The sequence below is a fragment of the Tamandua tetradactyla genome, chromosome 18, assembly GCF_023851605.1.
Source record: "Tamandua tetradactyla isolate mTamTet1 chromosome 18, mTamTet1.pri, whole genome shotgun sequence".
Lineage (NCBI taxonomy): Eukaryota > Metazoa > Chordata > Mammalia > Pilosa > Myrmecophagidae > Tamandua > Tamandua tetradactyla.
The window spans coordinates 768857-781922 of NC_135344.1; the positions used below are offsets into that span (position 1 = coordinate 768857).

Genomic DNA, 13066 nt, shown 5'->3' on the forward strand with positions numbered 1-13066 from the left:
GGGTAGAGTAAAATTAAAGGGACATTACAAAGTAGAGTCATGATCACCATGAAGAATGAAAGCAGTCAGAACTATGAAAATGGGCACAGCTGTTAAGTTTGAAAAAGTGAACTTAAAACACTTTTTACAAAATTGGTAGACTTGAAAATGAAGGAAACAAATGTTCAAATTTATATATGAAGATAATGTGAAAAGAAAAAATTGAAGTTTCAAATTTTACAAATTAAACTGATATTATAAAATATAAAAAGAAAAATAAGATGAGATTGATGTGAAGAAATATATTATTGGATAAAAATCAATAAAGAAAAACTTTGACAGTCAAATCAATGAATTGAAAAGGATACAAGAAAAATAAAGGTGACAATTTAAGAGAATCAGCAATTAATTTAGGGAAATGTTTTAATTTAAGAAAAATGGGTATAATTCCATTTTCAAAAGTTTGCATATCTGGAGAAATTGATTTTTTTCTAAGAAAATGTACAAATAGTCACTCTAAAATAAAGCAAAAAAATCTTGTTACCCAACTGAGATATAACAATTAAATATCAAGATAACTCTAAACGTAGTACTGTGAATTTCCAAATATGTTAAGACATTGTTATTTCTGCTGTGCTGGAAACTCTTCTAAAGTAAAATACCCTGTACAAATTGTTTGATTGGACTAATACAGTACACAAATATAAAAAGCATTGGAAATTTTATCTACAATCTATACTCAATACAGGTATACAAATATATAAATACAATTTTAACCAATTAGCTATTTATTATAGCCACTGCATATCACTAGTATGTTTAAATAATAACACAAATTTGACAAGTGGAGTCTATTCCATTAATGAAAAAATAATAAAATAATGGAAAAGCTATTAGTTTTATGTAATTATTTAGCAAATTAAAAAATAGATAGCAATTTGATTCTTGTAAAATATTTGAAGTTTTACAAACATAACACTAGGGTGAAAGTAAAATTATTTTAAATCAAGAACATTTCATCAAACATTATAATCAGCAGTAACACTGGAAGCACTTCCAGGTAATGTCAGACTGAGACAAGCCATATAAAGATATTGTGAACCACTGACTGTGTACTTTGGATGGATTCTATGGTGCATGACATTATCTCAAAAAAATGCATTAAAAAAGCTTGTGAATCAAATGCATGATTTTAACTTTAAATTTCTTGCTAGACATTTTTCCTTCTTTATACATATTAGAATTAAAAATTATTTGCACTATTAAATTATAATGCCTGTACAACAATGAAAAAGAATACATGTGCAGTAACTTTTTCACTGTGCAACTACTAAGCAGGCCTGACACTGCTTACCTTTTGAGAACAGAGAGATAGTTGCTTTCAGGGTGATATGGTCATAGATGCTGGCCACTGCCATCTGGAGTCTCAAGAACCTGCTCTGGTCTGTGGAAGCTCATGGAGGTAGTAGGGATTCATACCCCATTGCCCAGCTCCCAGCCTCCAGGACATGTTTGCTACCATATTTTCATTGGAGTCTGGGCCATGGTATGACTTATATCTGGCTCACACCCACACCCCAAGAGCAAGGACTGTGGCTAGAAGGAAGGCAGTAGGCTGACCCCTAAATACCAGAGGCCTAGTGTCTCCCAAGATCCTGGACATGCCACATAGAGGTTCCAAGTAAGCTAGCCGCCACTTGGCATCTGATACCCCAGCTGGTTGGGTATCCTCAGAGTGGTTTGTCTTTGGTGCTATCTCATCCTGCCCAGTAAGATCAGTGCCTCAAATATTCACCAATCCCACTGCACATGTACCCGTTCCCAGCACACCCCTTTCCCACATCTGTCCCTGGCAGGTTCCAACCATCCAATTGGAACTGCCAGCACCCCTGTCAAACTCCCCAGTCAGCAGCCACCTAGCCTTCCTGACCCTTCCTCCCAAGCCCCTTGGCCACCCAGCAGGGCCAGGGCCTTGCCTGTACAAGTAAGCCCACTAAGCACACAAGACCATGGGAAGAAGAAATCTTGAGGCCTTACTTTCCATGTCAAATCCAGGGACATCCCTCCTCTATCTCCCAGGCTGTTCCCTCACCTACTCTCCCTTCAGGTACACCTATCCCACTGTTGTGCTTCCATCCAGCACTGCTGCCACTGGCCATCCTTTTATGAGCACAATACCTGTCCCACCCAGGCACTGTCTTTGGCACTTGAAGTTCAAACAGGAATCACCAAACATGGTAAGACAACATTTGCCCAGAAGGCTGGGGCTGTGAAAGCCACAGGCACAAATGCCCTGCCTGGCTCTCCACTGAGCCTTCACAATGCACATCCTCTGTGCATGGTAATCATCTTCTCAACTGCCGTTGAAGAAAAATCAAAATGTCTCCAGCCAGGGGCCAAGATGGAGAATAGCAGCTCATGGGCTTGTGGGCAGGCCCTTGAGAGGCATTATCACCTGGGAGGAGATGTCCTCTGAGCTGGGCACTGGGGTTGGCCTTGAACCTACAAATGGTACAGGGCCTGAGAGGAGAGGTGAGGTTATGGATCTCCAGAGGATTCCTGAGTCTGTGCATCTTTGGAGGCCTCCAACCACACTTCCAGTGCTTTTGTTGTCTGAGAGATGTTTTTCTCTGTAAGACAATTTCAGTGCAGAGCTATGGCCTGGGGGTTGCAGTGGGGTTGGGGGCAGATGCTGCCTCACCATTCATCCCTGATAGCTCTCCATTACTGGAACCGCCACTCACATCTGGCGCCACCCACCATCAGGCCTCTGTCTTATAGTGGATTTTGACCTAGGGGTTCACGAAGTGCCTGAAGATCCACCCTAATAAGATGGAACACATTCCACCCTGTTTCTTAGACTTTAGAAGAGTCCAGGTGCTTCCTACCAGGTGGTAATTTCTTCTTCCCATGGGCTATCAGTTGTGGGGTGTTTCATAGCTCTACAGGGCAAGAGATCCCACCCTCATCAAACCACCCTTACCACATAGTGGCTCCCTATTCTGTTTTTCAATTGTCTTTACCCACTGGACTCTAGTCTCCTGGAGAGCCAGTCACTCATCTTGCTCCTCTCTCATCCCTGAAATGAGATCCCAGGAAACTGTAGACCTGCAACCAAACTGGGCCCCCTGAACCTGGGAGAAGGAAGTCCCAGGTTGTGGCCATATGGGGTGGAGGCCAAAGGCATTGGACACAGACTTTCTCTGCAGGGGATTACCAGTGGACATGGAAGAAAGCTCCTGACGGAGAGACACTGGAGTGTCATCTGCTCATTCTTGGGCTGGGCCAGGAAGGGAGACACTGGCCTGCAGTTGGGATTCAACCAATGTTTTCCCAGCCTGTGCTGCCACCAGAATTCAGGATCTCTCTGGCATCTTTAGTTTGAAATTCTACAGGCCTGTGGGGGAGAAGAACTAGGTCCCTGGGATGTGTCTATCTGCTTGTCTGTCTCTCTCACTAGCTGTTTGTTGTTTTCTCTTCACCTGTAAAGGGGCCTGAAGTACTGAAAGTGCTGCCTTGTTAGTTTCTTTTAAAAAGAATACTGTGGTTTTAAATATGTGTAACGTATATTTATATTACATTTATGTTTATACTTGTATTTGAATGAAAAACTTCTGGAAGTCTACAAAAACAGTTAGTGATTATACCTGGGAAGAGGAATAGATATAGGATGGTTTAGCAGGACACTTTAGTCATCATATTAGACTTTCTGTTCATCATGACCATACTTTTCTTTTATATCCAAAATTAAGGATTTTTTTTAACTATTCAAGGAACAATAGTATATAAGTACCTAACACTAAAAGGAACAGTACAGTTAAGAAGAATTTTTCTATATTCAATTACAGAGTTCCTGGAATATAAACAGCTACACTTTTTTGCTTTTTTCTATTGTAAACAACAAACAAACATGCAAATATTTTTAATATACAAACATTCTTGACATGGTTACAATCGATGGCTCACAATATCATCACAATATTGTATATCCATCACCATGGCAATTTTTTTAACATTTGCATATCTCCAGCAAAAGAAATAAAAAAGAAAAAATCTCATACATCCCATACTCCTTACCCCTCCCTCTCATTGACTACTAGTATTTCAATCTACTCAGTTTAATTTAACCTTTCCCCCTCATTATTTCTTTGTTTCTTATCCATTTTTTACTTATCTGTCCATATTGTAGATAAGAGGAGCATCAGACACAGGTTTTCACAATTCCACAGTCAAATTGCAAAAGCTATATCATTATAAAAGCATCTTCAAGAAACATAGCTACTGGAGCACAGCTATAAAGTTTCAGGTACTTCCCTCTAGCCACTCTAATACACCATAAACTAAAAAGAGGATATCTACATAATGTGCAAAAACAGTCTCCACAATGACCTCTCAACTCTGAAATCTCTCAGCTACTGACACTCTATTTTGTCTCAATTCTCTCTTCCAACTATTGGTTGAGAATGTTTTCTCAGTCCATTAATGCTGTGCCTCAGCTCATCCCAGGATTTCTATCCTGTGTGGCCAGGGAGATTTACACCTTTGGAAATCATGTCCCATGTAGAGGGGGGAGGGCAGTGAAAAAGAAAGAAAGGGCTGTGGGTACATATGAAACCAGAAGGAAATGTAGATGATAAAAACTGAGATCATGTATTTTAGGAATGTCTAGAGGGTACAATGATAGTGACTAGATATGCAAACTATATTCATATGCAAAAGAATGATCCCTATCTCATAACTTATACAGAAATTAACTCAAAATGGATCAAAGACCTAAACATTAGAGCTAACACCATAAAATTTTTAGAAGAAAATATAGGGAAATATAAACCTTGTAATAGGAGGTGGTTTCTTAGATCTTACACCCAAAGCATGAGCATTGAAGAAAGAAAAAGATAAATGGGAATGCCTCAAAATTAAACAGTTTTGTGCATCAAAGAAATTTGTCAAGAAAGTAAAAAGGCAGCCTACACAATGGGAGACAATATTTGGAAACCACATATCAGAAAAGCCACCATCTTGGAATACTCCATTACAGCCAAATTAAAAAAAAAAAAAAGATTCTTTTGTTAAATGATGGTGATAATGGTAAAACATTGTGAATATAATTAACACCATTGAATTGTATACTTGAAGGTGGCTAAGAGGAGGGAAAGTTATGATGTACATGTTACCAAAATTAAGGTATGTAAAATGTTTTTAAATTAAAAAAACAATCATTTGCATTTAAAATCAATGCAATTTTTTCAGGCACATCTCATAGAGATTTGTCCAATAAAAGTTAATTTTGTGGAAACAGGTTCAAAAGACATGAAACTATAGCAAAAAGAATTATTAAGCCTCCTTAAGTTCTTTTGAACAGGTAGATTGTAAACCATATAACCAGTAATATCACAAAGAAATAATGGAAACATTTAAATAAGTAACAATGTTAACCACATCATTTAAAAGTCAATACTGGGTAGAACATGGTGATGCAGGACAACTACTTGAAACCTCTCCCTAGATGCTCACTGCAAAGGGGTTCAATCTCACTTATTCAGAACTCTGAAAAAAAGTGAAGGCTGGAGAAGGATCTCATGAACACTGACTCAAAGAAAGAGAAAAATATCAGGTAGGAAATTCTGCCAAGAAGCCCGTCTTCTCTCCTCCCTCTTACTTGGTCCCATGCAACTCATACATTGTGCAGAGGTAGCTGCCAGTACTCCTCCCACTGGGGGACACAGACTATAAGACCTCTCACAGATGTGAGACAGATCCCAGCCTACATCCAGGCTGACATACACAAGCCCTCAGGGACCCACAGCCAGTCTCAAACTGCTGAGGAGTGCAGAATTAAAAAGGGAAGTAAGAATTTCCAAAGGAGGATTAGAGGATTAGAGAGGGAAAGGCAGAACCTAGTTTTCTCCAGAAAGCAACAAGTAGCCAGGCAGAAAGTATCCAAAGCAACTTTTTGAGGTGCTAAGGGACAAGGGAAGACATTTCAAGGCCCAGGTCAGTTAAAGATGAAGAATCTGAAGAAATGGGGACAGAGACTTTAATTCCAGCCATGGGTCCTAGTACCCAACCCCCACCTATGAGGAAGATACCAGCAGGCATTCCAATCCTTGCCTGGGGATGGCTGCAGATTGTGGCAACTTTTGGAGTCCTTTACTGCAAGTACAGAGCCAGAATTTGGCCAGCAAAGTGAAAGGATAGGAAATCTACAGATTCAGCCCCTACCTGTCAGAAGCAGGAGGGCTCCAGAAGCTAAATGGCTTCTGAGCATGATAAATAACCAAAAAACCTGGGGGCTGGAAGGTGCAGGGGAAATCTGCAAGACTTTTCAGAGACTCTCCAGATACCACAAGGCCAGCAATGCTGGTCTACAACCCGAGCATGGGAAACCAGTCCTGATTTGGCTTAGAAATACTGATGATCAAACTGATAAAGCAGTGCCCTAATGCAAACCCAGGCAATAAGTGAATCCTAGACAAAAGAGAGAAGCCAACCTTCAGAGTAAAGCCATCAAGATGATCAGATGACCAGACATGGCAAAAATTCACAAGGCACACTAAAAATCTAGAAGACATGTCCCAAAGTGAAAAATCAAAGAGTCAGAGGAGACAAAGAATCTATTACAACTACTCAAAGCTGTTCAAACAAAGCTCCTTAAGGAATGCAAAGAGATGAAGAAAAATGTGTATGGAGAAATTAAGTATATTGAGTAGACAGTAAAAGAGCACAAAAGAATATGAAAAAGTGCACAGAAAAATAAAAAACATTATGGAAATAAAATATACTATGGATGAAATTTAAAATACACTGAACCTACACAACAATAGATTTGAAGAGGCAAAACTGAGAATCATTGAGCTAGAAATGAAGCAAGTGAATTCAAACAGAAAGAAAATAAATGGAGAGAAAAATAGAAAAATGTGAGGAAGGTCTCAGGGAACAGATTGACAATACAAAATATACAAATACACACATCAATGCATGTCCCAGAAAGTGAAGAGAAATGAAAAGTTCCAGGAAGGATATTTGAAGAAGTAATGACTGAAAAATTTCCTGATCTTTATAAAGGACATAAATATGCAAATTCAAGAAGTCCAACCAACCCAAACAGAGCAATTCTGAATAGACCAACTCTAAGGCACTTACTGATCATGCTGTCAAATCTCAAAGAGAAAGAGAAAATTCTGAAATCAGCAAGAGAAAAGTGATTCACCACATACAAGGAAAGCCAAATGAGACTAAGTACTGATTTCTTATCATAGCCCAATAGAGAATGCAGTCATGCAACATAATTTAAGATACTGGAAGAGAAAAATTGTCAGTCAAGAATTCTCTGTCCAGTAAAGCTGTCCTTTTTAAAAATATTAACAGAGAACCAGAAGCTGAGAATGTTCTTAATAAGAGACAAGTTCAATGAAAACTATTAAAGAGAGTTTCACCAGCTGAAAAGAAAGGACAAGAAACACAGGCCTAGAGGAAAGTACAGAATTGAATGATAGTAAGGGTAACTAAAAGGATGCAAAGAGAGAAAATATATATTTGACAACTAAAAAACAAATATAAGAAGTTTGAAGTAAGAACTGCTTTCAGAGTAATAACTTTGAATGTTAATGGCCCATACTCCACATTCAAAAGACACAGATTGGCAGCAAAAATTTCAAAATAAAATCCATGTACATGCTGTTTATAAGAGACTCATTTTATACCCAAAGATAAAAATAGACTGAAATTAAAAGGATGGAACAAGTTATTTCACGGACACTATAACCAACCAAAAAAATGCTGGGCAAACTGTGCTAATTATCAGACAATATAGACTTTACATACAAAAATGTTACAAGAAGTTTACCTCTTAATATGTTAGTATTAGGTTAATACGTTAGTAAAAGAGGCAATTCACGAAGAAGAAATAACAATCATAGATATTTATGTTCCTTGTCAAGTTGCCCCGAAGTGCATGAGGTAAACACTGGCAAAACTGAACACAGTAATAGACAACTCCACCATAATAGTGGAAGACTTCAACACACCACTCTCTCCAATAGATAGAGCATTTAAACAGGGGATCAATAAGGAAACAGAGAGTCTAAATAAGATGACTAGACCTAAAAGACACATGTAGAACATTGTACCCCAAAATAACAGGATATACAATCTTCTCAAGTGCTTGCAGAACATTGTCCAGGATAGACAATATGCTGGGGCACAAAACAGGACTTAAACAATTTTAAAAGTTTGAAGTTATACAAAGCACTTTCTCTGATCATAATGGAATGAAGCTGGAAATTAAAAACAGACTAAGAACACGAAAATGTAGAAATATATGGCAGCTAAACCAAATGATCTTAGACAGTTGATCAAAGAAAAAATTGCAAGAAAAATTAGAAAATGCATTGAGAAAAATGGAAATGAGATAACAGTGTATCAAAACTTATGGGATACTGTAAAGGAAGTACTGACAGGGAAATGTACAGCCCTAAATTCACACATTAACTGAGGAAATTAAAGAAAGAACAGCAAACTAATCCTGCATAAGAAAAGGAATAACAAAGATTAGAGTGGAAATAAAGGAAATGGAGAACAAAAGAACAATAGAGAGAATCAATAAAATCTTTGAGAAGAATAATAAAATAGACAAATCATTAGGTAGACTAGCAGAGACAAAAAGAGAGAAGCAAATAATATCAGAAATGAGATGGGGGTCAATAAAAATGATCATAAGTTATTAACCACCTTTACCGACAAACTAGGCAACTTATATGAAATCAGCAATTTCCTAGAAACACACAAACTATACTAACTTGAAAACAAATAGAAAACCACATTAAACCAATCACATGTAAAGAAATTTGATTAGTAATAAAAAGTATCCCCATAAAGAAAATTTTACCAACCTATTCTGATAAGAATTCGTATCGATTCTGTTCAAACTATTCCAAAAACTTGAGGACACACTAACTCATTCAATGAAGCTAACATCACCCTAATATCAAAGTCTGCTATAGGTACTGCAAGAAAATTACAGAACAACCACTCTAATGACTATGTATGCAAAAACACTCAACCAAAGTGCTTATGAATCAAATCTGACAGCCTATTGAAAGAATTATGCACTATGGCCCACTGGGTTTTATTCTAGCAGTGCAAGCGTGGTTCAACATAAAATAAATTTAAAAACCTGAGATACACACAGCCAGCAAAAGCTACAGCGCTGGGTATTCTCAGTTGGTCTCTCATTCAAGCACTAGCCAGTCCCAACCCTGCTTACCTTCTGCAATCAGGGGAGATCAAATGCCTTCAGTGTGGTATGACTTTGACCCACGCTGCTGAGGCCAGGCATCTCCGGAGGCTAATTTGCGGAACCTTGCAGGGCGTCAGGGTCTGCAGGCCCCTGTTGCCGGGTCCAGACTGTGGACTGCTGTTCACAGACACCAGCCTTAGACTGTCAGCCTGAAGCCTGGTTTCTGTGGACATCCCGAGGATGAGGGTGGCAGAAGACAAGAGGGTGGTGAGCCAGTCCTGGCAGTGCATGGCTACTGGTCTGGTATAGCAGAGACCTAGCATCCCCCAGGATCCGGGCAGTCCATCATGTGTGTTCCAAGGACATGAGTCTGCCCTTGGCTTGAGACACTCCAGCAGGTTGGACATCCATAGGAGGCTGAGCCCCACCAGGCCCAGCCATGCTCAGTCCCTGGGGGGCCCCCACTCACACTGACTTACCATGCACACTGCCATTCCAGGACCGCATGGCCCCTGTGCACACCTGCCCCTAATCAGCTTTCCCCAGCCACAGAAACAGAAATGCCAATGCCCCATCCCTACCAGCCACTCTGTCAGCCTTTCCTCCTAAGCCCTGGAGCCATAAGGCCACTCTAGGGACTCCACTGAGCTCATCTGACCCAAGAGAGGAGGAAGCCTTGTTTTCTGCCCAGCACTCAGGAGTGTGTCTCCTCTAGGGAGTCCTCTGCTGGCCTCTCCTACTCTCCCATCGGGTCCACCTATGCAACTTTTCTGCCTCCAAATCCTGAGGCTATGGCATAAGAGAATTAAATATATGATTTTCAATATACATCCCATTCAGTATTTTGTTCTTTCACTCTCCTTATGGTGTTCTTTCATGAAAAAAAGTTTTAATTTTAATGAATCTCAGCTGATTTTTATCTTGTAGTTTGTGTTCTGACATATATCTAAGAATCTATTGCAAATTTAAGGTCACAATTTCTCCCCCCGTAAGAGGTTTATACTCTTACATTTAGGTTCATGATTCATTTTGTGCTAATTTGGGGGGATATTCTGTAATATAGGATTGTGGTTTCATTTTTTTGCATGTTGATGTCTGGTTTTCCCAGGGCCATTTGTTCAGGACACTTTTCTTTCCTTATTAAGTGGATGTGGTCAACTTGTTAAAAATAAATTGACTATTGATTTATAGGCCTATTTCTTTGCTTTCAATTCTATTCCATTGATCTATATACCTTGTCTTTGTGCCAGTACCACATTGTTTTGATTACTGTAGGTTTGTAAAGCATTGAAGTCAGAAAATATTTTTTCCTTCAAATTTGTACTCCTTTTTCAAGACTGTTCTGGCTCTTCAGGGTCCTGTGCCCTTCCATATGAATGTGATGATCAGCTTTTCTATTTCCTCACAGGATGCTATTAGGATTTAGAGTGAAATTGCATTAAATTTGTAAATCACTGAGGGTAGTATTGACATCTTAATGAAACTAAATTTTCCAAACATCAGGATGGGATATTTTTTCCAGATGTCTTCTTTAATTTCTTTCAAATATAGATACAGGTTTTTGAATACAAGTATTTTACATTCTAGGTTAAATTTTTCCTGGGTATTTGATTCTTTTAGTTGCTTTTGTAAGTGGAATTCTTGACTTGACTTTCTTTTCATATTGTTCATCTCTGATGTATAGAAACACCATTTCTTTTTGTTTATTGACCTTAAATCCTGTAACCTTGCTGATTTCATTTATTTGCTCTAGGAACTTTCTTGTAGATTCTTGGGGAATTATCTCTATTGAAACATGTTATCTGGGAACAAGGATAACTTTACTTCTTACTTTCCAATTTGGATGCATTTTATTTCTTTTCCTTGCCTAATTATTCTAGCTAGCATTTAATTGTCTTGTTCCTTCTTCTAGAGAAAGCTTTCGCCTCTTAATATTGAGTGTGATGCTACTTATGGGTTTCTCTTATATACCCTTGATTATGTTGGTGGAGTTCTCTTTTATTCCTATTTGTCTGAGTGTGTGAAATCCCATGTCTGTATCAGTTGAAATGATTCCATTGTTTTTTTATCTTTCATTCTAATAGCATGGTATATTACAGTGATTTTCTTATATTACACCACCTTTACATTTCTATAATAACATCCATTTCATTCTGAGGTATAATTTTTCCAATGATCTAGTTGGATTTTTTTGTTAGTATTTGGTGAAAACTATTGCATTTATGAGCATAAAGGTTATTGGCACATAGTTTTCATTGTTTTGATAATTCTGTATGGCACTGGTATTATGGTGATGCTAGCCAAATCAGTTGCAGTGTAATTCCTCCCTTACATGATTTTTGAGGAATGCCTGTGTCTTCACCTACCCTCATGTATTCCAATATATTTGAAACAAATGAAGAATATTGTGCAGGTTTGAAGCTATTATGTACCCTAGAAAAACTGTGTCCTTCAACCCTCATTCAATACTGGTGGGCAGGTTTTTTTTGTTTCCATGGAAATGTGACCCACAATTGCGGATGGTAACTTCTGATTGATAGTTTTATGGACATGTGTCTCTACCCATTCAATGTGGGGTTGCTTACTGGAGCCCTTTATTAGGGATCCATTTTGTAAAAAGCTTGAGAGTCACCAGAATCAACAGAACCCACACAGCCAGAGACCTTTGGAGAGAAGGATATGCCCCCAAGGAAGACATAGGAATTAAGGAAAGAAAGTTAGCTGATGTTGCCATGTGACTTTTCAGTTGAAAGAGAAATCTCAAACATCATTTGCCTTCTTGATCCAAGGTTCCCTGGATGTCTTAATTTGGCATTTTCACAGATTTGCCTTAATTTGGACATTTTCATGGCCTTAGAACTGTAAACTTGCAACTTGATCAATTCCCCTTTATAAAACCCATTCCATTTCTGGTCTACTGCATTCTGGCAGCTTTCAGACACCTTGGATCAATCTTTCAAGTAGCCATTGGTTGGACCAGAACAGAGATGTGCAGCATATTGTACATAAGGACTGCTACTGCTTCCTCCAGAATCAGGCATCAGGATGCAACACTGAAAGTGTGGCCTTCTCAGTTTTACAACTGCCATCAAGCAAAGAATTATAGGGAACAAGGCTTAGCAAAAGCACCAAAGATAGCAAACTATTTTTTCAAAATTTTTTTTCTTGTTTCATCACTTGCTTGGTTCCTGTAAAATTTGAAATATTTCCAGAATTCTGATAAAATCAGTTCTGCCATTTTCTGTTTGTTTTCTGAGTGGAGACATCTTACTCACCATTTTGCTGACCCCTGTCAGTACCTTTTTGGGATATGAAATTATTTGTGTTATTCATATCTTTTAGTTAAATTACTATTTATTATAAAACATAATCCCTTGATTTACCACTTTTCTGCTAGCATATTAGATATTTATGAAGACATAAAAAACAAGAATATCTCAGAGAAAATGAATTATGCCTTAATCTTGATGTGAGTGGTAGTGTGGATAAGAGGAGAGACATACTTTAAACAGGTACATGAAGACACAGGCATTCCTCAAAAATCATGTAAGGGAGGAATTACACTGCAACTGATTTGGCTAGCATCACCATAATACCAATGCCATATAGAATTATCAAAACAAAGAAAATTATGTGCCAATAACCTTTATGCTTATAGTTGTCTCTGTGGCCTCAAAATTAATTATACTAATACCAGTGGACCTCAAGGATATGGCCCAGACAGAATTTACCAGAATACACCTTAGAGAATTTACCCTTTCAAAACTTATCATCAGCTGCATGTTCCTACGGATCAATTTCTGAAGAAAACTAAAGATCATCATCTACATAGTTAGAGCCTGTATGGGT

General features: G+C 38.2%; 2 long non-coding RNA genes across 6 annotated transcripts in view; one reads left to right on the forward strand and one right to left on the reverse strand.

Moving 5' to 3' along the window:
• LOC143661902 (uncharacterized) overlaps positions 1-13066 on the forward strand; it is a 110469-nt gene that overhangs the window by 45794 nt on the left and 51609 nt on the right. The window lies entirely within an intron of this gene.
• Positions 1-13066, reverse strand: part of LOC143661901 (uncharacterized) — a 123885-nt gene that overhangs the window by 41988 nt on the left and 68831 nt on the right. The gene's annotated exons all lie outside the window — the stretch shown is intronic.